This window comes from Bos indicus, chromosome 5, assembly GCF_029378745.1.
Source record: "Bos indicus isolate NIAB-ARS_2022 breed Sahiwal x Tharparkar chromosome 5, NIAB-ARS_B.indTharparkar_mat_pri_1.0, whole genome shotgun sequence".
Classification (NCBI taxonomy): Eukaryota; Metazoa; Chordata; class Mammalia; order Artiodactyla; family Bovidae; genus Bos; species Bos indicus.
Window position 1 is genome coordinate 33,050,347 of NC_091764.1, and position 24,402 is coordinate 33,074,748.

Consider the following 24,402-nt stretch of genomic DNA (forward strand, 5'->3'; position numbering starts at 1 on the left):
AGGCTCTTGGCATGTCCATGAGTTTCTCATTGCAGTCTCTTCCAGCCTGGCTCTGATATATTCAGACCTTCTTGAAACCTGGGTGTTCTGCTTTTCTGGGGTTCTCTGAGACTTGACCATGAGGCTGAGATCACTGTTTCCTCATTTTTATAGGATTAAATATAGCACATTCTTCATGACTTGAGGTGATCTGAGTCTTTGGAGAAGGAAATGGAAACCCACTCCAGTATTCTTGCCTGGGAAATCCCATGGACAGAGGAGCCTGGGCAGGCTACAGTCCACAGGGTTGCAAAGAGTCAGACACCATTTAGCGACTGAGCCCGAATGCGTTGAGTCTTATTCTTCAAATCTAGAGAACGTAACTCCAATGGTCTCTTTGCCCTGCGGGGGTCCCCTCAGCACAAAAGGTGGAATAGGTACAGCTGAGCATCGTGGAAAAGGCATGGTCTTCCAAACACATTGGTCTGAGCTGCCGGCCAGGCCTCCACCTGTGCGCTGTGGAGGCTTTGGGGAGGTTACTTACCTACTTTTAGTATTTGTCCTTCCTACCTGGAAATGCCTGTGGCTCAGGATTGCTGTCAGGCCCAAGAATGGTTTATGTCAGGAGTTGGCATGATGCCCCACACATTGCTTGGTACAAGTTCATGCCCTTCCTTCTCTCTGAATGCTTCCTGTCTTGCACAATAAAACCCCACCCACCCATTACCCTTCAGGGCAACAGCTATAGTTAAAATTGTCTGCTTCCTGTCTCCCTGGTTTCTGCTGTTTAACTGTTTTGAGCTCACACACTTAAAGAGTGAAAGCCAGTCTGGTCCTAGCCATAAACATAAATTTGAGGTCAGAGTTTGGGCCCATTTCATATGAAAGCTACTGCGAGTTCAGTAGAAGAATATGGTTGGAAGCCCACTATAATGTAGTCAGTTTCACAGGGCATTGGGGACAGGGAGTTACCTTTTTTATATCTACCCTCAGTCAAGCTGCCATCAACAATTTCTGCACAAGATATGCCAAGATTGGAGGACCATAGCACTGTATGTGATGAACTGTGGCACAGAGCGATTAAATCACAGTTTATTCCAAATTTCACCTATTTAGGATTTACAAATGTATGATGATTTTTGAACAGTGTGATTAAATATTGTAAAGATGGTGTTTAACTCTCTTGTATGTGTTGGTGGGGGGAGGGGGGTGAATGGAGAGAGTCAGTCATATTTGGCTCTTTGTGACCCCGTGGTCTGCAGCCTGCCAGGCTCCTCTATCCATGGGATTTTCCTCACAAGAATACTAGAGTGGGTTGCCATTTCTTTCTCCAGGGATCTTTCAGACTCAGGAATCAAACTAACAAGTCCCAAGTCTCCTGCATTGCAGGCAGATTCTTTACCACTGAGCCACCCAGATCTTAACTGGGACTAATTAAGATTTAATCTAAAAGTGTCTCCCCGTACTGTCCTGCTCCTAGACAGGGTTAAGTATTTATGGGCGTGTGACTCAATAGCTGCTCTGTCTCTCCAGAAATCAGCAAACATCTATAAATCTTGCTGAGCTCCACCAGAGTATTACTATGTAGAAAAATATATGGTGGTATTGTGTTTATGGTGGAGCCAGATTATCCTAAAATCATAACATTCAAGACACATCTAAATTCTTCCTGAGAAACTAATCTGCCTGTTTTCCCTGCTTGGACCTGTTTTTCCTGCAAACCTTCAGAGTGTAATTTTTTTTAAGGGACCTGTATAAATCTCTCTGGAGCTGTTCATTCTAAATTCTTTATTTTCTAGTAATCTCAAAGAAGTGGCTTTCTGTGCCCTGCTGACCTCCTTCACTCAGAACAAAAACAAAAGAAAACATAGACCAGAAAACTGAGCATCCTCAGGAATCCAACCAGGCAATGTGAAATATGCACATTCCACAAGTTCCATCAATTATTTCTTAGGCATAAAAGACAAGTGCAAGTATTCCGCCAACTGAAAGATCTGCCTCAAAAAACAGAAACCACAGAATCAATAATTCTCTAAGGACAATGAAATGAGGAAATCTTTTATGAAAAACCAATGGGAGAACTTGGTAGATCGTTCGTCGTTCCTTCCTACCATGCACAAAATTTCCCCCTAAATACATGCTGAGTCAGGGTAAATCCCAGTTTGAAAAGACAATAACACCCCTTCTGCAGGAAGTTCACTATGACTCTCAGTTAAAGTTAGACAAGGTAGAGAGAAATCTAGAACCGAAAATAATAGTTGCATCCTCTAGGAACCTTGTCATGTGTCATGTAACATACATGTATGTTCTGTGCCTTTGTCTAGATGGTTGAACAGAACTTGTATAAATCAGTAAAAAAGATATTGTTAATTTAATAAATAAAATGATGGACTGAGTTTTCAAATGGAAACCTCTTCTGTGAGAAGTTCTGTATCAAGGACAATCCAAAATAGCTTGCTTAGGTTGCAGCACAAATGCCAGTACTCAAGGGGAGAATATGCCTCAAGAAAAGGTCAAGTTAAACTCAAAGAGTAAGACATGGCATATAATTACCATCTCCCCATGTGACATCTAGTTGTTACAGAACTACCATCAGACAAGATAATAGATGGAAAGGAACACCTGAAAGGGGAAGAATCAAAATTCATGAAATTGTTCAATAAATAGAATGATGAGAATGCTGTCTTTAGCAGTGTCACACCACAAATCCAGTGTCATTATAATGTTATGCTATATAAAATCCAGTTATTTCTCATGATTAAATGACTTAGGATGGGGACCAAGACATACCATTTTCTCAATCATTTAGAAGACATTTTTCTCTCATCACTGTCGTTATTCAACATTGAAGAAATAACTCTGTGTTTCATAAGAAGAAGAGCCAGGAGGGCTACCTTCTAGCACAGTAAGGCTCTTTTCCTACTGCTTCAGCTCGAAGTGTTTTGTATTTTCTTTGAGAAAAGACCCATTCTGTTCCCTTTGGCTGTCTGTCCTGTTCTGTCCTAGGTTTGGTTGTGCTTCATGGGACTCTCATGCCTAAAGTGATTCCTGACCTTACAAATATTTTCTACTTTTCTCAATTCCTCCAGGACAATGCTGAACAGGTCCCAGACACTGATGGAAGTGAAATCAATCAAACATCCCATCACTCAGGCTCTCCTTTCATGATTAAGGATGTTTTCCTTCCAGAATCCTGACTCTTTTCTGTGTCTCAGGAAATGGTAACACCATCTTTTCCATCAAGAATCATTACAATGAACATGATGGACTTTTTTTTCAGACAAATCACCCTGAGTTTTTCTCTGAAGTCCCTTAGTTTTCTTAGAATTCTTTTGTGTTCCTTCAAGTAGCCTTAAATAACTGAGTGGTATGTATCCCTGCTTATTGTGCTGTCTCTCTGGCGCTCCTCTTGTTTCTCCTTGGAGCTCCTTTGGAGCTCAACAGAGTCTCTATACAGAAAGAGTCATTGTGTGTGGATAGACACCCTGACTGGCACGATGAAGAGCTCTCAGAAAAGACAGCCTTTATTTTTACTCAGAGATTAACCTGATTACTTGTAATGCCATCATTTTTTAAAAAATAGCACCTCAAGGAGACAAACAGAATGAACTAAGTACCACTTTATGGAGTTTTAGAGTTGCAAAACATTCACAATACTGATTATAATCTCCAGAAAATTAAAGTTCAGAAAGCAGTTGTTGGTCTCCAGATTGCTTTACTTCCCCTCTACTGGATCATGTAGAACTTGCCTATTCCTCCTGAGGGTCCTTGGCAACGCCCTCTTGTTCATTCTTCTCTAAGTGTGGTTATTAATTAATTAGTTCTATTATATAAACATCTGAATGCAGAGTTCCAACGAATAGCAAGAAGAGATAAGAAAACCTTCCTCAGCGATCAATGCAAAGAAATAGAGAAAAACAACAGAATGGGAAAGACTAGGGATCTCTTCAAGAAAATCAGAGATACCAAAGGAACATTTCATGCAAAGATGAGTTCGATAAAGGACAGAAATGGTATGGACCTAACAGAAGCAGGAGATATTAAGAAGAGATGGCAAGAATACACAGAACAACTGTACAAAAAAGATCTTCACGACCCAGATAATCACGATGGTGTGATCACTGACCTAGAGCCAGACATCCTGGAATGTTAAGTCAAGTGGGCCTTAGAAAGCATCACTACGAACAAAGCTAGTGGAGGTGATGGAATTCCAGTTGAGCTATTCCAAATCCTGAAAGATGATGCTGTGAAAGTGCTGCACTCAATATGCCAGCAAATTTGGAAAACTCAGCAGTGGCCACAGGACTGGAAAAGGTCAGTTTTCATTCCAATCCCAAAGAAAGGCAATGCCAAAGAATGCTCAAACTACTGCACAATTGCACGCATCTCACACGCTAGTAAAGTAATGCTCAAAATTCTCCAAGCCAGGCTTCAGCAATATGTGAACTGTGAACTTCCTGATGTTCAAGCTGGTTTTAGAAAAGGCAGAGGAACCAGAGATCAAATTGCCAACATCTGCTGGATCATAGAAAGAGCAAGAGAGTTCCAGAAAAACATCTATTTCTGCTTTATTGACTATGCCAAAGCCTTTGACTGTGTGGATCACAATAAATTGTGGAAAATTCTGAAAGAGATGGGCATACCAGACCACCTGACCTGCCTCTTGAGAAATTTGTATGCAGGTCAGGAAGCAACAGTTAGAACTGGACATGGAACAACAGACGGGTTCCAAATAGGAAAAGGAGTTCGTCAAGGCTGTATATTGTCACCCTGTTTATTTAACTTATATGCAGAGTACATCATGAGAAATGCTGGGCTGGAAGAAACACAAACTGGAATCAAGATTGCTGGGAGAAATATCAATAACCTCAGATATGCAGATGACACCACCCTTATGGCAGAAAGTGAAGAGGAACTCAAAAGCCTCTTGAAAGTGAAAGTGGAGAGTGAAAAAGTTGGCTTAAAGCTCAACATTCAGAAAACGAAGATCATGGCATCCAGTCCCACCACCTCATGGGAAATAGATGGGGAAACAGTGGAAACAGTGTCAGACTTTATTTTTCTGGGCTCCAAGATCACTACAGATGGTAACTGCAGCCATGAAATTAAAAGACACTTACTCCTTGGAAGGAAAGTTATGACCAACCTAAATAGCATATTCAAAAGCAGAGACATTACTTTGCCAACAAAGGTTCATCTAGTCAAGGCTATGGTTTTTCCTGTGGTCATGTATGGATGTGAGAGTTGGACTGTAAAGAAGGCTGAGTGCCGAAGAATTGATGCTTTTGAACTGTGGTGTTGGAGAAGACTCTTGAGAGTCCCTTGGACTGCAAGGAGATCCAACCAGTCCATTCTGAAGGAGATCAGCCCTGGGATTTCTTTGGAGGGAATGATGCTAAAGCTGAAACTCCAGTACTTTGGCCACCTCATGTGAAGAGTTGACTCATTGGAAAAGACTCTGATGCTGGGAGGGATTGGGGGCAGGAGGAGAAGGGGACGACAGAGGATGAGATGGCTGGATGGCATCACTGACTTGATGGGCATGAGTCTCAGTGAACTCCTGGAGTTGGTGACGGACAGGGAGGCCTGGCGTGCTGCAATTCATGGGGTCGTAAAGAGTCAGACAGGACTGAGCGATTGATCTGATCTGATCTGATCTGATCTGATTATATATTAATTTATTCACTCAATACCGCCTCCCAAACCCTGCTGCTTATTCCAAAAAAGATTTAAGGTAGATTGTCATCATTCTTGTGGGAAAACAAGAGGACTGCTCTGTTCCTCGGTGTTTTTTCACAAAGCCCTTTGTCCCCAAGCTGGCCTTCTGCTCCTTATCTCTCTCACCCAAGAAGCAAGGCCTGGTCTTTGGAGAAGGGCCCTACTTTTCTCTTCTAAGGCAGTTTTGAAGTATCTGGTTGGAACAGCGGCCAGAATATGCCTTGCTCTCTGTCTAGTATTTCACTTGGAAGAGAAATGGTTTGTATCACCTTTGAGTTTAAAATCTCATATACAAAATATCTAATTTTTTTAAAAAATTGAAGAAGGACTTCCCTGGAGTCCAGTGGTTAAGACTTCACCTTCCAGTGCCAGGGGTGTGGGTTCGATCCCTGGGTTGGAGAGCTTAAGGAGCAGCTGAAAAACCAAAATACAAAACAGAAACAGTATGGTAACAAATTCAATAAAGTCTTCAAATACAGTTCACATAAAAAAAAAAATCTTTGGGAAGAAACTAAAAAGAAGAAGAAATTTCAAGCAGCTTCCCTTGCTTAGAAGCAGATTAATTGTCCATGCATTTTAATGAATCCAAATCATGACAAGAAATATCACGAACTGGGCCCATGAGAGTTTGTTTTAGAAATGGAAACTGACAGCTAAAAATGTATCCATACATTTTCTACTTACGTTTGTTCATTTCATGTGTGTTGCTTCTAGAATGTCTGCCATTACAGAAATAGGTGATTTTTTTTTTCAGCCCTTTCAATTGCCATAGTGAATTTTAGATCCCTCCCATCTGTGATCCAGCCATACCATACAACAGTTTCTCATGTCCTTCTGTCTGCTTTAGGAAAATGCCTCTAGTTTTCCTGGGGATGTTTTTCCTATAGGAAGAATTCAGAGAGAAAATAACTCAGTTGATAAACGTGATGAAAATGGACCTAGTCTTTGCCATATGGTGGGAATTATGGAGAGATTCTTTATCATCCCATTATACTCAGCTGTTGTTTACTTTTTGTGAATTGAATGTTGACAGTTATAGTTTGAGGGTTTTTTTAAAAACAGCATATGCTGAACAAGATAAAATATTTAGAACAACTTACTCTGGACTTAGCAATTATACTACATTCTTCCAGCTCATGTATGACTAAATTAGAACATTTAGTAATGTTTGGAGACAACTCCCACACTTCATAAGCACCAAGGGAAAAAAATATAATTTATTTAATTGGTTTTCATTTGAAAGGGAAATAACCCCATTTCAAGCATCTCAGTGTTAGAAAAGGCACTGTGTATTCCCCGTGAAAATACACAGATGCTCATACATTTGGGAAATTAACATGTATCTTCCACAAGGAAACATATGAAGGCTATTTCATTACATTACAACCATTCCTTTCACCCACATGGTTTTGCAGAAGCACTGCCAGTCACCTCATCTTCCCCTCATATACTCTTTACAGAAGCCCTGAACTTCAGACCAGAGATGAGGCTTTTAAATTATCATTGGTTTCCAGTGTCACCATTGACAGACATCATTGGTTCAATAGGCACTTAAGGAGAGTCTCCTCAATTGTGCCAGGCCTGTGCTGGGCACTAGGAATCTGAGATGAACTCACTGTGACCCCTTCTTCAAAGACCTCCAGACTTAAAGGCAGAGTCAAGGAAGAAAATGCACAATTACAATGCTGTAGTGGAGAGGGGGCACAGAGGGACACCTCAGTCAGCCAGAATGGGAAATGATGGCTGTAGGATAGCTAAGGAATATTACCAACAGCAGGCAATGTTTGAGTGAGTAAGGTGGAGAGAGAAGCTTCATGCAATGATATCACTCAAAGGCAGGAGAAAGCGCCCTGAGTCAGTGATCACTATTAGTTCATTGGTGAGGGGAGGGAAGAGGGGAATCAGACTGAACAGTTAGGTGCAGAGCAGATGGTGTTGGACTTTGCATTTGAACTTTACCCTGAAGGCAGTGGGGAACACATGAAGAATTGTGAAATTTCTCTGGTGTTCCATCTGGGAGGCTGGGGAGGAGCTGAACAGAGGGCAGTCTATGCTGTATGACCCTGAGCTAGCACTGTGGCAAAGGAGTGTAGACTTGAGTGAGTGCTCAGGGTGGATCAAATGTGTCTGATGTGTGGGAAATCTTGTTTGCAGGAGAGCTTAGGTAGAAACACTGGAGGGGAAAAAAAGAATTGCTGTGGACTTAAAAATGCACAACGTGAGACATGTGAATTAAGTTTTATCTGGGGCAAAATGTAGACTGTAGTCTGGGAGACAGCACCTCAGATAGCTCTGAGAAACTGCTCCAAAGAGGCAAGGGGGACGGACAGTATATATGTGATTTTGGTAAATGGGGAATACACGCAATCCAGCACATATTTTTTTTGTAGAAATTTCTGCTCATCTTGTGAAGCTTCTGCTAGTCACGAGGAATAGTCATCACCATGAAGGATTTTAGTTCTTTTTTAGATATGAGAAGATACAAGAATTGAGCTCATAAAATCAGCTTCTGAGAATATCTAATTATCTGAAGACCTGTTCTGCCAGGTTTTTTTTCTGAGCACAGAGTGCTTCATTTCTACTTTCCACCCTGAACTCCTTAGGGCGTGTTGAAGGTCAGCAGCTGCAGCAGCACATGATTTAATCCTTGTAGAGGTAGATGGTAAGCACCCATGGCAAGTACCAATTTGTAGTTGATAGGGCCCCCTCATGGTCATAAATTTGACCATACTTCGGGAGGTATTTTACAACCATTTTATCCTATAGTGCTGGGAAGGCTCATTTTTGGGTTTGGCAAAGGTTTCACTGAGAAACCACTTAACGTTTGTTACTGGACTAGGCTTTTATAGTCAAAGATATTTGGACCTGTCTGTTAATACAGTCTAGGAAAAGAATTCCCTTTTGCTTTATCTTTTTATATTTAGAGTTATATTATTACATCCATTGATTGCATACAGAACTGTACATTTGATTAACTGCTTTAAATTGGCTAGTCATCATTATTTTCTTTGGAGATTTAGTTACACATTTGGCAATGAAAGAAACAACATTCATGAAAAATAGGCAAAGTACAAATAATATAGCTAGCAGTTTTATTGAAGTTATAAGTAAGAATTAAGCCAAAAACTTTCATTAGGTGTAACCCAGTATATTCTTCGGTTATTTGACTTAATCCAGTGGGAAATTATATACTGGCACTGTTTCTAAAGCTTCTAGCCCAATTTTTTAGTGTGCTAGGCTGGTTATTCTTAGTATAATTTAATTGTTCCCAAGATAAAAGAAACCTTAAATTGTAAATGACCATAGCCTGGTGTTAACTACATAAATCTATTCTATAATTGTGTGATCCAGCACATATTTTTTGTTAAACCTCTATGTAATTGTGAGAGGCTTTATCTTTTTGACTGAATTTTTGCTTGTTGCTTTTATTGAGCTTGAGTTACTTAGAAGAAAATTCATATTATGGCCAGAGTCAGAGCAGGTATTAACTGGCCAGGTGAGAGGATTCCACCTAGTAATATTAAGAGTCACCTGAACAGGACTGAGCTTTTTTGTAAAATAATTTTTTAAGGGTGATTTAATTAGAGCCTTGAAGTGGAGAAATCCACTAAGGTAATCTAGAGGTACTAGATGCAGGTAATTGGCCACAAACCAATAATTGGGTTGGTTTTTAAAACTAGCACAGGATCATGTCCATGACAGAAGAACATCTGATTTATATGCAAAGGTCTAAGAAGTTAACAAAACATTATGAGTGATCATACAAATCAGGTTCAGCATTTTGGGTAAGGTGCTTACTTTTGATGTCTTTTTTTTCCCCCTCCCTTCTGGTGCAGGGGTAGCTTTCTTTGCTTGAGCGTTATTTTAAGGTAAGTTTGAGATCCGCAATTCTCTTTATAGACCAGTCTGGTGTACTGGCCTTTAGAAGTGAGAATTCAAGAGTCAAGTTCCCTTCAGTTCTATTGTACATGAGCTAGTTAAGAGTACCTGATAAAAAGTTTTTTATCTAGGTAGGAGACAGCCCCTTTGGGCATATATAATCCCCTGTTTGCAGCTCATGGGCATCTGATTTTTATACAGAGATTGTTGACACAAGCTTTAGAAATAAAAGAGTGGTTTTTTTAAAAATAATTTAATTAACTTTACATTAAAATAGCATAATAGCAAGCAACTATCTGGGAAGTGAGTTAGTAAATACAGACCTTCATTAACAAAACTGGAATTTAACATTTATTGAAACAATCTTTTTTTAAATTACCCTAATTTTTACCTAATATATTCAACAAATTAAGACTAATTTGTTGCAAAATAAGTTTGGTTTAAAATTTTAACATTTATTGAAACCTAACTTTTTAAAAATAATACATTTACCAAATATATTTAATTCAGACTATTTTGTTGCAAAATAAGTTTGGTTTAAGAAAAAAAATTGACCTGATAATCTATATAATTGATCATATAGGCTTTCACCATATTAAACTTTTTAATAAGGAGTTTTAAACTGAAGCCTAAAAAAAAAAAAAAACTCTGAGGACTAGGACGCATACACCAATGGCTTATTACATGTTTTACCTACAAATCTAGCTGAATTCCTCCCTTTACAAGGTCCTCAAAAATACCTTGAGGTTTTTGTACCTCTTGGTGAGGTAGCTTTCCTAATTTATCTGAGAAAGTTGCTGAAAACCTAAGAGTTTACAATCTTTAGAGGGACCAGATAGAGAAAAAAGATTAATGTCTTAATTTTGTTTACAAAAGTATGATTACCAAATTACTATACGTCATAATTAACTTGAGGGGAAGGTTTTCCTTACATCTGGAAAACACACATTCAACCCAGTAATTTTTTAGACAGAAACCATAAAAATTATAACCATTTTTACCAGTGTATTCAGTCCTTTTGTTAACTAACTTTTTGTTAACAGTTTATGAAGCCATCAGGTTTCTCATTAGGATTTTGAAATTTCTTACCCAGTTCAGCATTATGGTCTGAAAGTTAGAAACTTATATTTATTTAAAAGTTTTTTGTTAATCTTTTTGAAGAGGAAGCATTTTTTTGCAAAGGCATCAGACTAAAACCATAACTATATATCAACAAAAGACTTAAGACATATTTAAATTTGATTACAATACAAAGTAACTTGTTACTGCTGTGCTATACAACACTTGCAGATAATAACTAGAATTATGACTGATAACATTTTACCAGGATATGTCAGCATTTTAGGAACTCCATATAAATTTTAGAATATTTATATTAATAACATTTACCATACAATATAAATCTGAGAAGATTTATTACTCATTTGACAATACTTCCCATGTAATTTAACATAGCAAATGAACTTAATTAGTCTAACATCTCTCATTGGGATGTTTCAGGAGCACTTTGAAGCATCCCAAAGTTAGCTAGAGGTCAAAAAGACTTCATTAGAATTTGATTTAGGAAATTTTGTCAAAGAATATTAAAAGGATTTAGAACAATTAGTCAGATAAGATCATAGGTTACTGTGAAACAATAGTTACTTATTTAGCCAAAATAATAATAAAAGATTTCAAAGGTATATACAGAGCAGATAGCTTAAAAGTAAAAAATTTAAAATCTGATGTTAAAGGCAGTTGAACATTTTAAGAAAACTTGTACCATGCACAAATTTTTTTTTTCGGGGTCCACTTTCCACAAACCTTTTTGTAACCATTATTTAATTTGCCCATCCAAAAACAGTCACCTGTAACTCAGATCTATTTCCTTCTTTTAAAATAAAATGCAATTCCACTCCCCACACCTTCTTTACTGAAAACACAAATCCTACTTTACTTAAGGAACCGTGAACTGACCTTTATATTAGCATTTTGTAGATTGGTGAGCATAAATACCAGTGATACTTAAAAAAAAAATTGCTTTCTTACAGAGAACATCTTAGGATGGCACCAAACATATTTATTAATAGTTGAAATATCTTCAGCTTTTCTGTAAGAGGAAGACAGTATATAGTAGTTAATGTTTTGTGTCTTATTTTATTTGGGAGTGACCTAGATGTTCAATAAACTTCCTTTACTTAATTTAGCACAGCCCTAGAAATTTAATTTAGCAAAATTTAGAGAGACTAAATAGATAGAAATCTTTAAAGCATAATTATTTTTTAGTAGAGGTTATTTAAAGCTTTTATTTTATTTACATTTTCTTTCTTTAAAAGTTTCTTTACATTGAATTTCTTTCCTTGCTAACAAATTTGCAATAGCTATAAGATATTATTTAACTATGCTAAACCTAGGCACAATTAAAGTATTATAATGGATTATTATACTGATGACTTTAAAACATGTTTATATTAGATTGACAAACTTTAACATTAATACCAGGTATTAATTTAATATTGGATATTTTTCAGTTTATATAAAACTGAAACTTATTTAGCTTAGTTTTCTTTTTTTTCAGTAAAGATTTTTTATTTTTTCTTAATATATATTTATTTTACTAAAGTATAGTTGACTTACAATGTTTCAGGTGTATAGCAAGGTGATTTCCTTATGTGTGTGTGTGTTTGTCGCTTCAGTCGTGTTCAACTCTTTGTGACTCCATGAACTGTAGCCCACCAGGCTCCCCTGTCCGTGGAATTCTCCAGGCCAGAATACTGGAATGGGTTGCCATGCCCTTCTCCAGGGGATCTTCCTGACCCAGGGATCGAACCCAGGTCTCCCACATTGCAGGCAGATTCTTTACTATCTGAGCTACCTAGGAAGCCCCAGTTCAGTTATACATATACACATATATTATTTTTGAAATTATTTTCCATTATAGGTTATTACAAGATGTTGACTATAGTTCCCTAAGCTATAAAGTAAACCTTTGTTGCTTGTTGCATATCTATTTTTTTTTTTAAGTAGAAATCTAGCATTCTATTAATACTTAGTCAAACAAGTGGGATCAAAATGTCATAGATTTTTCAGCTAGGCAAAAATTCAGTTTTTTCTAAAATTTACATTATATACATACTTCATATATATGTATACAAAAGCTTTTTTACTATTCTTGATAAAGGCTTGAGAAAGAACATAAAAAAAAGAAGAGATGGAGAAATTGAAAAACATGAACTAAATGAAATGGGAGCACTGAATATGAAACAGGAAAAGTGAAACAAGCTAGATAAAAGGAAAAGATCATCATATAGTCTAGTTGTTTTTAAACATGGTTGCTCATTAGAGCTCTGGAGGAAAAGGAAGCAATACCTGGGCATTCGTATTTTTCAAAAAATTCTGATACGCATATTGGTTTTAAAAAGTGATTATAGGTTTTTCTATTAGATCCTAGTTTTGGTGATATAGAGGTCTATTATTTTTCTGTTGACCCATCATGATACAATGGTCTTAAGTGATTAATAGTTACATAATCACAATAGCAAAAAATGCTTATCGGTTTTCACAATCAATAGCCAGACAAAAAATAAAAAATAATTATGATTACAAGCCATAATGGGATAATGATTAACCTAACAATATAAAATAATTGCATACAATTTGGGGAGTCAGGCAGATTGATGTGGTAAATGAAATTGCATAAATGCACATGTATTCGTCTCCCCAGCGTCTATGTCTTTTGGTTGGTGCCTTTGGTAATTATCAATGGGTGTTCATTGGATAGACTGATGCTAAAATTGAAACTCCAATACTTTGCCCACCTCATGCGAAGAATTGACTCATTGGAAAAGACCCTGATGCTGAGAGGGATTGGGGGCAGGAGGAGAAGGGGACGACGGAGGATGAGATGGCTGGATGGCATCATTGACTCGATGGACGTGAGTCTGAGTGAACTCCGGGAGTTGGTGATGGACAGGGAGGCCTGGCGTGCTGTGATTCATGGGGTCGCAAGAGTCGAACATGACTGAGCAACTGAACTGAACTGATCCTATTACAGTTTTCCTAATTGTTTTGGGTTTATTTTCTGTAGGTCTTTTCCATCTCTTGTATTTCCTGTCTAGAGAAGTTCCTTTAACATTTGTTGTCCAGCTGATTTGGTGGTGCTAAATTCTCTTAACTTTTGTTTATCTGGAAAACTTGATTTCTCCATCAAATCTGAAGGAGAGTGTTGCTGGGTAGAGTATTTTTGGTTGTAGGTTCTTCCCTTTCATGACTTTAAATATATCGTGCCATTCCCTTCTGGCTTGTAGAGTTTCTGCTGAGACATCAGCTGATAGCCTGATGGAAGTTCCCTCATATGTTATTTGTCGTTTTTCTTTGTTTCTTTAAATATTTTACCTCTGTCTTTATTTTTTGTCAGTTTGATTACTATGTGTCTCAGTGTGTTCCTCCCTGGGTTTTTCAGCTTGAAGTGAAGTGAAAGTCGCTCAGTCGTGTCTGACTCTTTGTGACCCCATGGACTATACAGTCCAGGGAATTCTCCAGGCCAAATACTGGAGTGGGTAGCCTTTCCCTTCTCCAAGGGATCTTCCAACCCAGGGATCGAACCCAGGTCTCTTGCATTGTAGGCAGATTCTTTACCAGCTGAGCCACAAGGGAAGCCCAATTTTTCTTGTATTTACAATTTTCTTATATTTTTTTCAGCTAAATTTTCTTGTATTTAAAATTGTTTGATTTGTAAATGCTTACTTTTTTCTAGGTCAATAAATTTGAGCTCATTTACAAATTAACCTTGGCAATACTATCCAAATGTTAGGGGAAGCACACTAACTAAAACCGCCCACCTTGGCTAGGCACCATAATAACCATTTGCATGAGTTATTTTATCACAGGAGTTGCTAGTAAGGAACATGGAACTGATAAGCCACCACCAACCAGAAGAGTTCAGGAAAGGTCAAAAGGAGACACCACGTGTCTGACCACCTCCCAGAATCCTTCTTGCTGGCATCCATCTTGGCTGAGCAATGCATGTGCCACTAGGAAGGGCTCTTGAGTCAGAATGATTGGCCAAAGAAAATCCAGAAACTAATCCCATTATCATCAAACCTGAGACTACGAGCCATGAGGCAGAGTAGTTCTCCTGGGTTCCCTTACCCTACTGCTCTCCACCAGGACGCCCTTTCCAATAAAATCTCTTCCTTTGTCAGCTCATTTGTCTCTTCAGACAATTCATTTCTGAGTGTTAGAGGAGAGCCCACTTCTGGGCCCTGGAAGGTATCCCCCATCCTGCAACATAAAGACAAAGAAAGACACATACTGAGACATACATATATTCAGACAGACACAACAAGAGATCTGGCTTTATTTTTTAAACTTAATTTTGAATTAGATATCTTAATATCAAACTCACTAACTTATAAGAAAGATTTTAAAATGCTTTCCCTGTTCTGTTCTGTTTTTTTTTTTTTTTTTCAGTTTTAGGAATTAGAGATGGTCTGGATGACACAGTGGTAAAGAATCTGCATACCAATGTAGGAAACGCAAGAGATGTGGGTTCAATCCCTCCCCTGGAGAAGGAAATGGCAACCACTCCAGTATTCTTCCCTGGAAAATTCCATGGACAGAGGACATCTGGTGGACTGCAGTCCATGAGGTTGCAAAAAGTGGGACATGACTGAGAATACACGCACAACTCATAGATAAGATAAATGGTCATGTTCTCCTCATTTGGACTTATTCCTTTAGGCATGTGTGTGTGGGTGTGTGCCCATGCTCAGTGGTGTCTGACTCTTCGAGATCTTATGGACTGAAGCCCACCAGGCTTCTCTGTCCATGGGATTTCCCAGGCAAGAATACTGGAGTGGGTTGCCATTTCCTCCTCCAGGGCATCTTTCTGCCCCAGGTATCAAACCCACATGTCCTGCATTGGCAGTTGGATTCTTTATCACTTGAGCCACTTGGGAAGCCCATATTCCCTTAGTACATACATATACATATATTTTTTTTTTTTTTTTTCTTTCAAGCTAACTTTCTCTACTGGTTGGAATTAAACTGGTTCCAATCAGCAACTTAGCAACAGCAAATCAGTAAAGAAGGTTAGCTTGAAAAAAAAAAAAAAGGAGATCAGTCCTGGGTGTTCATTGGAAGGACTGATGTTGAAGCTGAAATTCCATATTCTGGCAGCCTGATGTGAAGAGCTGACTCATTTGAAAAGACCCTGATGCTGGGAAAGATTGAGGGCAGGAGGAGAAGGGGACGACCGAGGATGAAATGGTTGGATGGCATCACTGACACAATGGACATGGGTTTGGGTGGACTCTGGGAGTTGGTGATGGACAGGGATGCTGGCGTGCTGTGGTTCATGGGGTCGCAAAGAGTCGGACATGACTGAGCGACTGAACTGAACTGAAACTGGTTGGGGGTTGGTTAACCTTTGACTAGTGCTGTGCACTTATATTGGTGAAATTAAAGGCTCATCGCTTTTATAGATACCCCCTTTTCTTTCTTTTAATGGTTCTGAAAAGTTGGTCAGCCAGTGTAACAAGCATTAGTGTGTAACACAGACCAACCTAGATTGTTTTTGGTTTTTTTTTTTGACTAGAGTAGCCAAATCCTCATCTAAGCCTTCTAAGAGGCAGACCACTGGAGGTAATGGAATTCCAGTTGAACTATTTCAAATCCTAAAAGATGGTATTGTGAAAGTGCTGCACTCAATATGTCAGCAAATTTGGAAAACTCAGCAGTGGCCACAGGACTGGAAAAGGTCAGTTTTCATTCCAATCCCAAAGAAAGGCAATGCTAAAGAATGCTCAAACTATCGCACAATTGCACTCATCTCACACACTAGTGAAGTAATGCTCAAAATTCTCCAAGCCAGGCTTCAACAATATGTGAACTGTGAACTTCCAAGATGTTCAAGCTGGATTTAGAAAAGGCAGAGGAACCAGAGATCAAACTGCCAACATCTTTTGGTTCATCGAAAAAAGCAAGAGAGTTCCAGAAAAACATCTACTGCTTTATCGACTACACCAAAGCCTTTGACTTGTGTTGTGTATCACAACAAACTGTGGAAAATTCTGAAAGAGATGGGAATACCAGACCATCTGACCTGCCTCTTGAGAAATTGGTATGCAGGTTAAGAAGCAACAGTTAGAACTGGACATGGAACAACAGACTGGTTCCAAATAAGAAAAGGAGTACATCAAGGCTGTATATCATCACCATGCTTTTTTAACTTCTATGCAGAGTACATCATGAGAAACGCTGGGCTGGAAGAAGCACAAGCTGGAATCATGATTGCCAGGAGAAATATCAATAACCTCAGATATGCAGATGACACACCCTTATGACAGAAAGTGAAGAAGAACTAAAGAACCTCTTGATGAAAGTGAAAGAGGAGAGTGAAAAAGTTGGCTTAAAGCTCAGCATTCAGAAAACGAAGATCATGGCATCCAGTCCCATCACTTCATGGCAAATAGATGGGGAAACAGTGGAAACAGTGTCAGACTTTATTTTTTTGGGCTCCAAAATCACTGCAGACGGTGATTTCAGCCATGAAATTAAAAGATGCTTACTCCTTGGAAGGAAAGTTATAACCAACCTAGACAGCATACTAAAAAGCAGAGACATTACTTTCCCAACAAAGGTCCTTCTAGTCAAGGCTATGGTTTTTCCAGTAGTCATGTATGGATGTGAGAGTTGGACTATAAAGAAAGCTGAACACTGAAGAATTGATGTTTTTGAACTGTGTTGTTGAAGAAGACTCTTGACTTCAAGAGTGCAAGGAGATCCAACCAGTCCATCCTAAAGGAGATCAGTCCTGGGTGTTCATTGGAAGGACTGATGTTGAAGCTGAAACTCCAATACTTTGGCCATATGATGTGAAGAACTGACTCATTTGAAAGGACCCTGATGCTGGGAAAGACTGAAAGCGGTAGGAGAAGGGACGACAGAGGATGAGATGGTTGGATGGCATCATCGACTCAATGGACATGAGTTTGAGTGGACTCCAGGAGTTGGTGATGGACAGGGAGGCCTGGCATGCTGCAGTCCATGGGGTTGCAAAGAGTCGGACACAACCAAGCGACTGAGCTGAACTGAAGAGGCAGACTTAAGCAAAGGATCATTTTGGCAGTTAGAGAATGACTTAGGTGTCAAGTCAGAATATGGCTTCAACGTTTTTGTTTTGTTTTAATCCTCCTTTCCTGGGGACAGGGGAGCAGCAGGAGGTACAAGAGTTGGAAGAGATAAAAAAGAGACAGACAGCATCTGGCCAAGCAATTCAGGTTGAAGAAAATATGAGAGGGAGAGACAGAATCAGTGACAGACTGTTAGCAGCCTTTTTTTGTTCTATGGTTTTAAGAGAAGCTTCTAGATACTAATCAAAGTAAGCATTTCATTCAGTCTGTTTGACCTTATGGTCAGCTTTTCTAACTGTGTGCCCGTAAATATTAATTTTGGAATATCAAAAGAACTCCAATTTGGTCATTTTTTGTTAGGATCTCTTTTCGTATAATTTCCCCAAGTAAGTAAATACTTGCAAGTATAAGTTTTGTACATACATATCCCTGGCTGAGGTTTTAGTTAAGCGGCTGGCTTTCTGATGTCCCTTGTAAAAGCATCAGATAAGCCTCTTAAGTAACCATTCAGCACTGACAAGTAAGTATCCTACAGCTAAGCAAACCCTGGTATCTTTCAACCAGCCCCCACCAGTATATTTTAATGGAGTGGGTATTCCTTGGCCAAGCCCCACCAAGCATCTTTCCCCTGGATGGGGGGGTGGGTGTGGTATTCTCCTAGTATCTTTCAACCAGCACCCGCTCAAAGTGTCTTTCATTTCCAACTGGTCATGTATTCCTCAGTATGTTTCAACTGAGCCCCACCTAGTGTCTACACATTGAGTGGGTATGCCCCAGTATCTTTCAACTGGGCCCCTTGCAGTACCTGTCGGCTGAGAGAGGGCAGGTTGTCTGCTCCACTACCAAATAAAACTCAGGATCATCAACCAATATGGGAGATCTGAGAACCAGGAGATACTTACCCAATTTGTCTAGACTGTCCAAGGAGGCAGATGGGCAGATGGTGCCAAGGCTCTAGTTCCTCAAAGAGTTCAGGTGAAGGGAAGTCTATGCTGGGTCCCTTCGTCAGTTGCCGTAACTGTTGACTTTAAGGAAATTGCAACATGAGAATTGTGAGTTAAGCTTTATTTGGGGCAAAATGAGGACTACAGCCTGGGGGAGCAGTTTCTCAGCGCTATCTGAGATGCTGTCTCCTGGACTGCAGTCCTCATTTTGCCCCAAATAAAACTTAACTTGCAACTCTCACATTGTACATTTTTTAAAAAGTTGACATTCCCTTTCCATGCTGCTATGACTGGGCTCCAGGACTACAATGGAAGGATATATTTTGCTCTAATCACAGTTGATTATCCAGCACTTACTCTGACCAGACCTGGTGCTAAGCACTTTTCATTGAAGAGGATCAGAAAATGCCAGTGTATAAGGATGACTTTGAGCTGAAAGCAACTGAGAGGCAGAAGATGTGGAAAGACTACTCTGTTCTTCCTGGTCTGCCTGAAAGCAGGGTACCAGTTGCCCTTTATGAAGGTGTCCGACCCAACAAGAAGGGAAGAATGACTCTAATCTCTGGAGATAGAGAGTAACATCGAGATGAGTCTTATTAAAGACTCATTACAGACCTTATTACAGACCTTATTAAAACACCCCTCATCTTCCATTAGTTCCCCCATATATCTCTAGTTACTTCCCCACAGTTTATCATCCCCTGAAGCTCAAATTTCCTTTCCTTTGTTAAAATGGGTGTATAAGACCCCAAGTCTGACCAGTTCTTTGAGTTTCACTTCTCGTCTGTGAGCTCATATAACTATTAATAAAAAAAATTATCTTTTCTCCTTTTAATCTACTTTTCATTAATTTAATATTGCACAGCCCCAGGCAGTAAACCTAAGAGAGTAAAGGAAAAGGTTTTCCTCTCTGACAAGATACATCATCATATCTTTGAACCCTCATCCCTCTCGGTAAAGAAGGTTCTATTATCCCAGCATGAAAAGTGAAAGTGAAAAGTGTTAGTAGCGTCTGACTCTTTGTGACCCCACGGACTGTAGTCTGCCAGACTCCTCTGTCCATAGAATTCTCCAGGCAAGAATACAGGAGTGGGTTGCTATTCCCTTCTCCAGGGGATATTCCTAACCTAGGGATTGAACCCAGGTCTCCTGCATTGCAAGCAGACTCCTTAGCATCTGACCATCTGAGCCACCAAGGAAGCCCCGGCATACTGATACAGAAACTGACCTAAGAAATATTAAGGAACTGATCCAAGGTCAAGTAGCTAATAGGTAGCAGGTCCAGAATTAAGACTCAGGCCTATGTGACTACACAGCCTGTTCATCTAACAATTATGGTGTAATCCCAGCATGATGGAAAGATAGTGCCAGTAGACACAGATTAGGGTGCCAGGAACCCTGTAACCTAATTCTGTCCTGCCACTATCAACAATAAAGTTAATCATGTAAATATTTGTGCTGTTTTCTGTTCTGTTATTGTTCAGTCACTCAGTCGTGTCCAACTCTTTGTGACCCCATGGACTGTAGCATGCCAGGCTTCCCTGTCCTTCACCATCTCCCGGAGCTTGCTCAAACTTATGTCCATTGAGTCGGTGATGCCATCCAACCATCTCATTCTCTGTTGTCCCCTTCTCCTCCCGCCTTCAATCTTTCCCAGCATCAGGGTCTTTTCTAGTGAGTCAGTTCTTCGCATCAGGTGGCCAAAGTATTGGAGTTTCAGCTTCAGCATTAGTCCTTCCAACTTAGTCCTCCCAACATTAATCCAATGTTCAGGATTGATTTCCTTTAGGATGGACTGTTTTGATCTCCTTGCAGTCCAAGTGACTCTCAAGAGTCTTCTCCAGCACCACAGTTCAAAAGCATCAACTCTTCGGCACTCAGCCCTCTTTATGGTCCAAGTCTCACATCCATACACGACTAAATTGCATGAGATAAAGTATGCCTTTGAATTATGGGCTGAATTTTGTTTCATTCAAAATTCTCATGCTGAAGTCTTAACTCCGAATACCTTAGAATGTGATTTTATTTGGAGATAAGATCTTTAAAGAGGTAATTAAATTGAAAGAAATTAATTGGGTGAGTCCTAATCTAGTCTGACTGGCATCCCTTTAAGAAGATGAAATAAGGACACAGATTTACATAGAAGGAAGACCACGTGAAGACGACTATCTATACACCCAGTGGGGAGGCCTTAGAAGAAATTACTCCTGTGATACCTTGATCTCAGGCTTATAGCCTCCAGAACTGTGGGAGAAAAGTTTCTATTGTTTAAACCAGTCCATCTGTAGCCCTTTGTTATGGCAGCCTTAGTAAATAAGCACAATCATATAATCTATCTGCCTTATCAACACACACTTTTAAAATTCCTGTTATGTCCTAGACACTATTCTAATTTCTTTTATCTATCTTGAAATGGCAATGCTTACTACCTTACACTAGTGAGCCCACAAGCCAAACCACAGATATTTAAATTCTGTGGTTACAAGAAAATGAAACAGGAGTCCTTTCAGTTCTGTTAAATGCAAAACAAACACCTATGCACACCAGGTGTGGACTTCTGCATTTGACATGAACCAAGGTGGTCAATTGCTTTAATTTGAAAGAGGAAAAGTAAGCAGCAGATCTCCCGCTGATGGCCTTATTTTGAACAGGTGAAACTCTCTTCTTAGTGGGTAACTCAGCTGCCTCAGACTTAACTAAACTGCCATGACCAGCTTACTATTTGTGTGCACGCTAAGTTGTTTCAGTTGTGTGTGACTCTTTGCGACCCTATGGACTGTAGCCCTCCAGGCTCCTCTGTTCATGGGTTTCTCTAGGCAAGAACCGGAGAAGGCAATGGCAACCCACTCCAGTACTCTTGCCTGGAAAATCTCATGGACGGAGGAGCCTGGTAGGCTGCAGTCCATAGGGTTGAGAAGAGTTGGACACAACTGAGCGACTTCACTTTCACTTTTCACTTTCATGCATTGGAGAAGGAAATGGCAACCCACTCCAGTGTTCTTGCCTGGAGAATCCCAGGGACAGGGGAGCCTGGTGGGCTGCCGTCTCTGGGGTCACACAGAGTCGGACACGACTGAAGCGACTTAGCAGCAGCAGCAGGCAAGAATACTAGAGTGGGTTGCCATGCCCTCCTCCAGGGGATCTTCCTGACCCAGAGATCAAATCCACATCTCTTACATCTGTTGCAATGGCAGGTGGGTTTTTTTTTTACCAGTAGGGCCACCTAGGAAGCCCCCAACTTACTATTTACCCAACTTCAGAGCACTAAGCCACTGAGGGAGGCCCCCATGGAGAGCAATCGCTGATACAGATGATGAGAAGAGGATCAACTGAACTCCCCAGCTTATGTGGAGAAGGTTCAGGAGAATGTTGTGGGGGAGGAGAGGGGTGAGCTGAGGTGGGGAGAAAAGATGGAGAGAAACACATTAGCTATGGCAGGAGAGAAATGTAAAGAAATGGGAGAGACATTTTAGAAAGGTTTTTGGTGTGTGATGTGACAGACTAGAGATCTCTTCAAGAAAATTAGAGATACCAAAGGAATATTTCATGCAAAGATGGGCACAATAAAGAACAGAAATGTTATGGACCTGACAGAAGCAGAAGATACTAAGAAGAGGTGGCACAAACACACAGTACTGTACAAAAAAGATCTTGATGACGCAGATAACCACGATGGTGTGATCACTCACCTAGAGCCAGACTTCCTGGAATGTGAAGTCAAGTGGGCCTTAGGAAGCATCACTATGAACAAAGCTAGTGGAGGTGATGGAATTCCAGTTGAGCTATTCCAAATCCTGAAAGATGATGCTGTGAAAGTGCTGCACTCAATATGTCAGCAAATTTGGAAAACTCAGCACCGGCCACAGGACTGGAAAAGGTCAGTTTTCATTCCAATCCCAAAGAAAGGGAATGCCAAAGAATGCTCAAACTACCGCTCAATTGCACTCATCTCACACACTAGGAAAGTAATGCTCAAAATTGTCCAAGCCAGGCTTCAATAAAATGTGAGCCATGAACTTCTAGATGTTCAAGCTGGATTTAGAAAAGGCAGAGGAACCAGAGATTAAATTGCCAACATCTGCTGGATCATCGAAAAAGCAAGAGAGTTCAGAAAAATATCTACTTCGGCTTTACTGACTACACGAAATGGCTGTCTGAGGAGGCCTTACAAATAGCTGTGAAAAGAAGAGAAGTGAAAAGCAAAGGAGAAAAGGAAATATATAATCATTTGACTGCAGAGTTCCAAAGAATAGCAAGGAGAGATAAGAAAGACTTCCTCAGCGATCAATGCAAAGGAAAAGAGGAAAACAATAGAATGGGAAAGACTAGAGATCTCTTCAAGAAAATCAGAGATACCAGGGAATATTTCATGCAAAGATGGGCTCGATAAAGGACAGAAATGGTATGGACCTAACAGAAGCAGAAGATATTAAGAAGAGGTGGCAAGAATACATAGAAGAACTGTACAAAAAAGATCTTCTGACCCAGATGACCATGATGGTGTGATCATACATCTAGAGCCAGACATCCTGGAATGTGAAGTTAAGTGGGCCTTAGGAAACATCACTATAAACAAAGCTAGTGGAGATGATGGAATTTCAGTTGAGTTATTTCAAATCCTAAAAGATGATGCTGTGAAAGTGCTGCACTCAATATGCCAGCAAATTTGGAAAACTCAGCACCGGCCACAGGACTGGAAAAGGTCAGTTTTCATTCCAGTCCCAAAGAAAGGCAATGCCAAAGAATGCTCAAACTACTGCGCAATTGCACTCATCTCACATGCTAGTAAAGTAATGCTCAAAATTCTCCAAGCCAGGCTTCAGCAATACTTGAACCGTGAACTTCCAGATGTTCAAGCTGGTTTTAGAAAAGGCAGAGGAACCAGAGATCAAATTGCCAACATCCGCTGGATCATCAAAAAAGCAAGAGAGTTCCAGAAAAACATCTATTTCTGCTTTATTGACTATGCCAAAGCCTTTGACTGTGTGGATCACAATAAACTGTGGAAAATTCTTCAAGAGGTGGGAATACCAGACCACCTGATCTGCCTCTTGAGAAACCTGTATGCAGGTCAGGAAACAAGAGTTAGATCCCAACATGGAACAACAGACTGGTTCCAAATAGGAAAAGGAGTACATCAAGGCTGTATATTGTCACCCTGCTTATTTAACTTCTGTGCAGAGTACATCATGAGAAATGCCGGGCTGGAAGAAGCACAAGCTGGAATCAAGATTGCTGGGATAAATATCAATAACCTCAGATATGTAGGTGACACCATCCTTACGGCAGAAAGAGAAGAACTAAAAAGCCTCTTGATGAAAGTGAAAGAGGAGCATGAAAAAGCTGGCTTAAAGCTCAGCATTCAGAAAACTAAGATCATGGCATCCGGTCCCATCACTTCATGGCAAATAGATGGGGAAACAGTGGAAACAGTGTCAGACTTTATTTTTTTGAGCTCCAAAATCACTGCAGATGGTGACTGCAGCCAGGAAATTAAAAGACGCTTGCTCCTTGGAAAAAACTACGACCAACCCAGATAGCATATTCAAAAGCAGAGACTTTACTTTGCCAACAAAGGTCCGTCTAGTCAAGGCTATGGTTTTTCCAGTAGTCATGTATGGATGTGAGAGTTGGACTATAAGGAAAGCTGAGCACCGAAGAATTGATGTTTTTGAACTGTGGTGTTGGAGAAGATTCTTGAGAGTTTCTTGGACTGCGAGGAGATCCAACCTGTCCATCCTAAAGGAGATCAGTCCTGAATATTCACT

General features: G+C 39.9%; 1 protein-coding gene across 5 annotated transcripts in view; it reads right to left on the reverse strand.

The window, feature by feature from the left end:
- Nucleotides 1-697: 697 nt before the first annotated feature.
- The window catches only part of PCED1B (PC-esterase domain containing 1B), a 208,748-nt gene continuing 185,043 nt past the window's right edge, over nt 698-24,402 (reverse strand). For 2 of the 5 annotated variants that reach the window (XR_011566582.1, XR_011566583.1), the window contains 3 exons: nt 18,593-18,708; nt 14,707-14,838; nt 698-6,578 (listed from right to left, as the gene is read on the reverse strand). The gene's annotated coding sequence lies outside the window, so the exon portion shown is untranslated. Of the gene's footprint in view, nt 6,579-14,706; nt 14,839-18,592; nt 18,716-24,402 lie in introns of all 5 variants that reach the window. The other 3 variants (XR_011566584.1, XR_011566587.1, XR_011566585.1) reach the window with 2 other exon arrangements.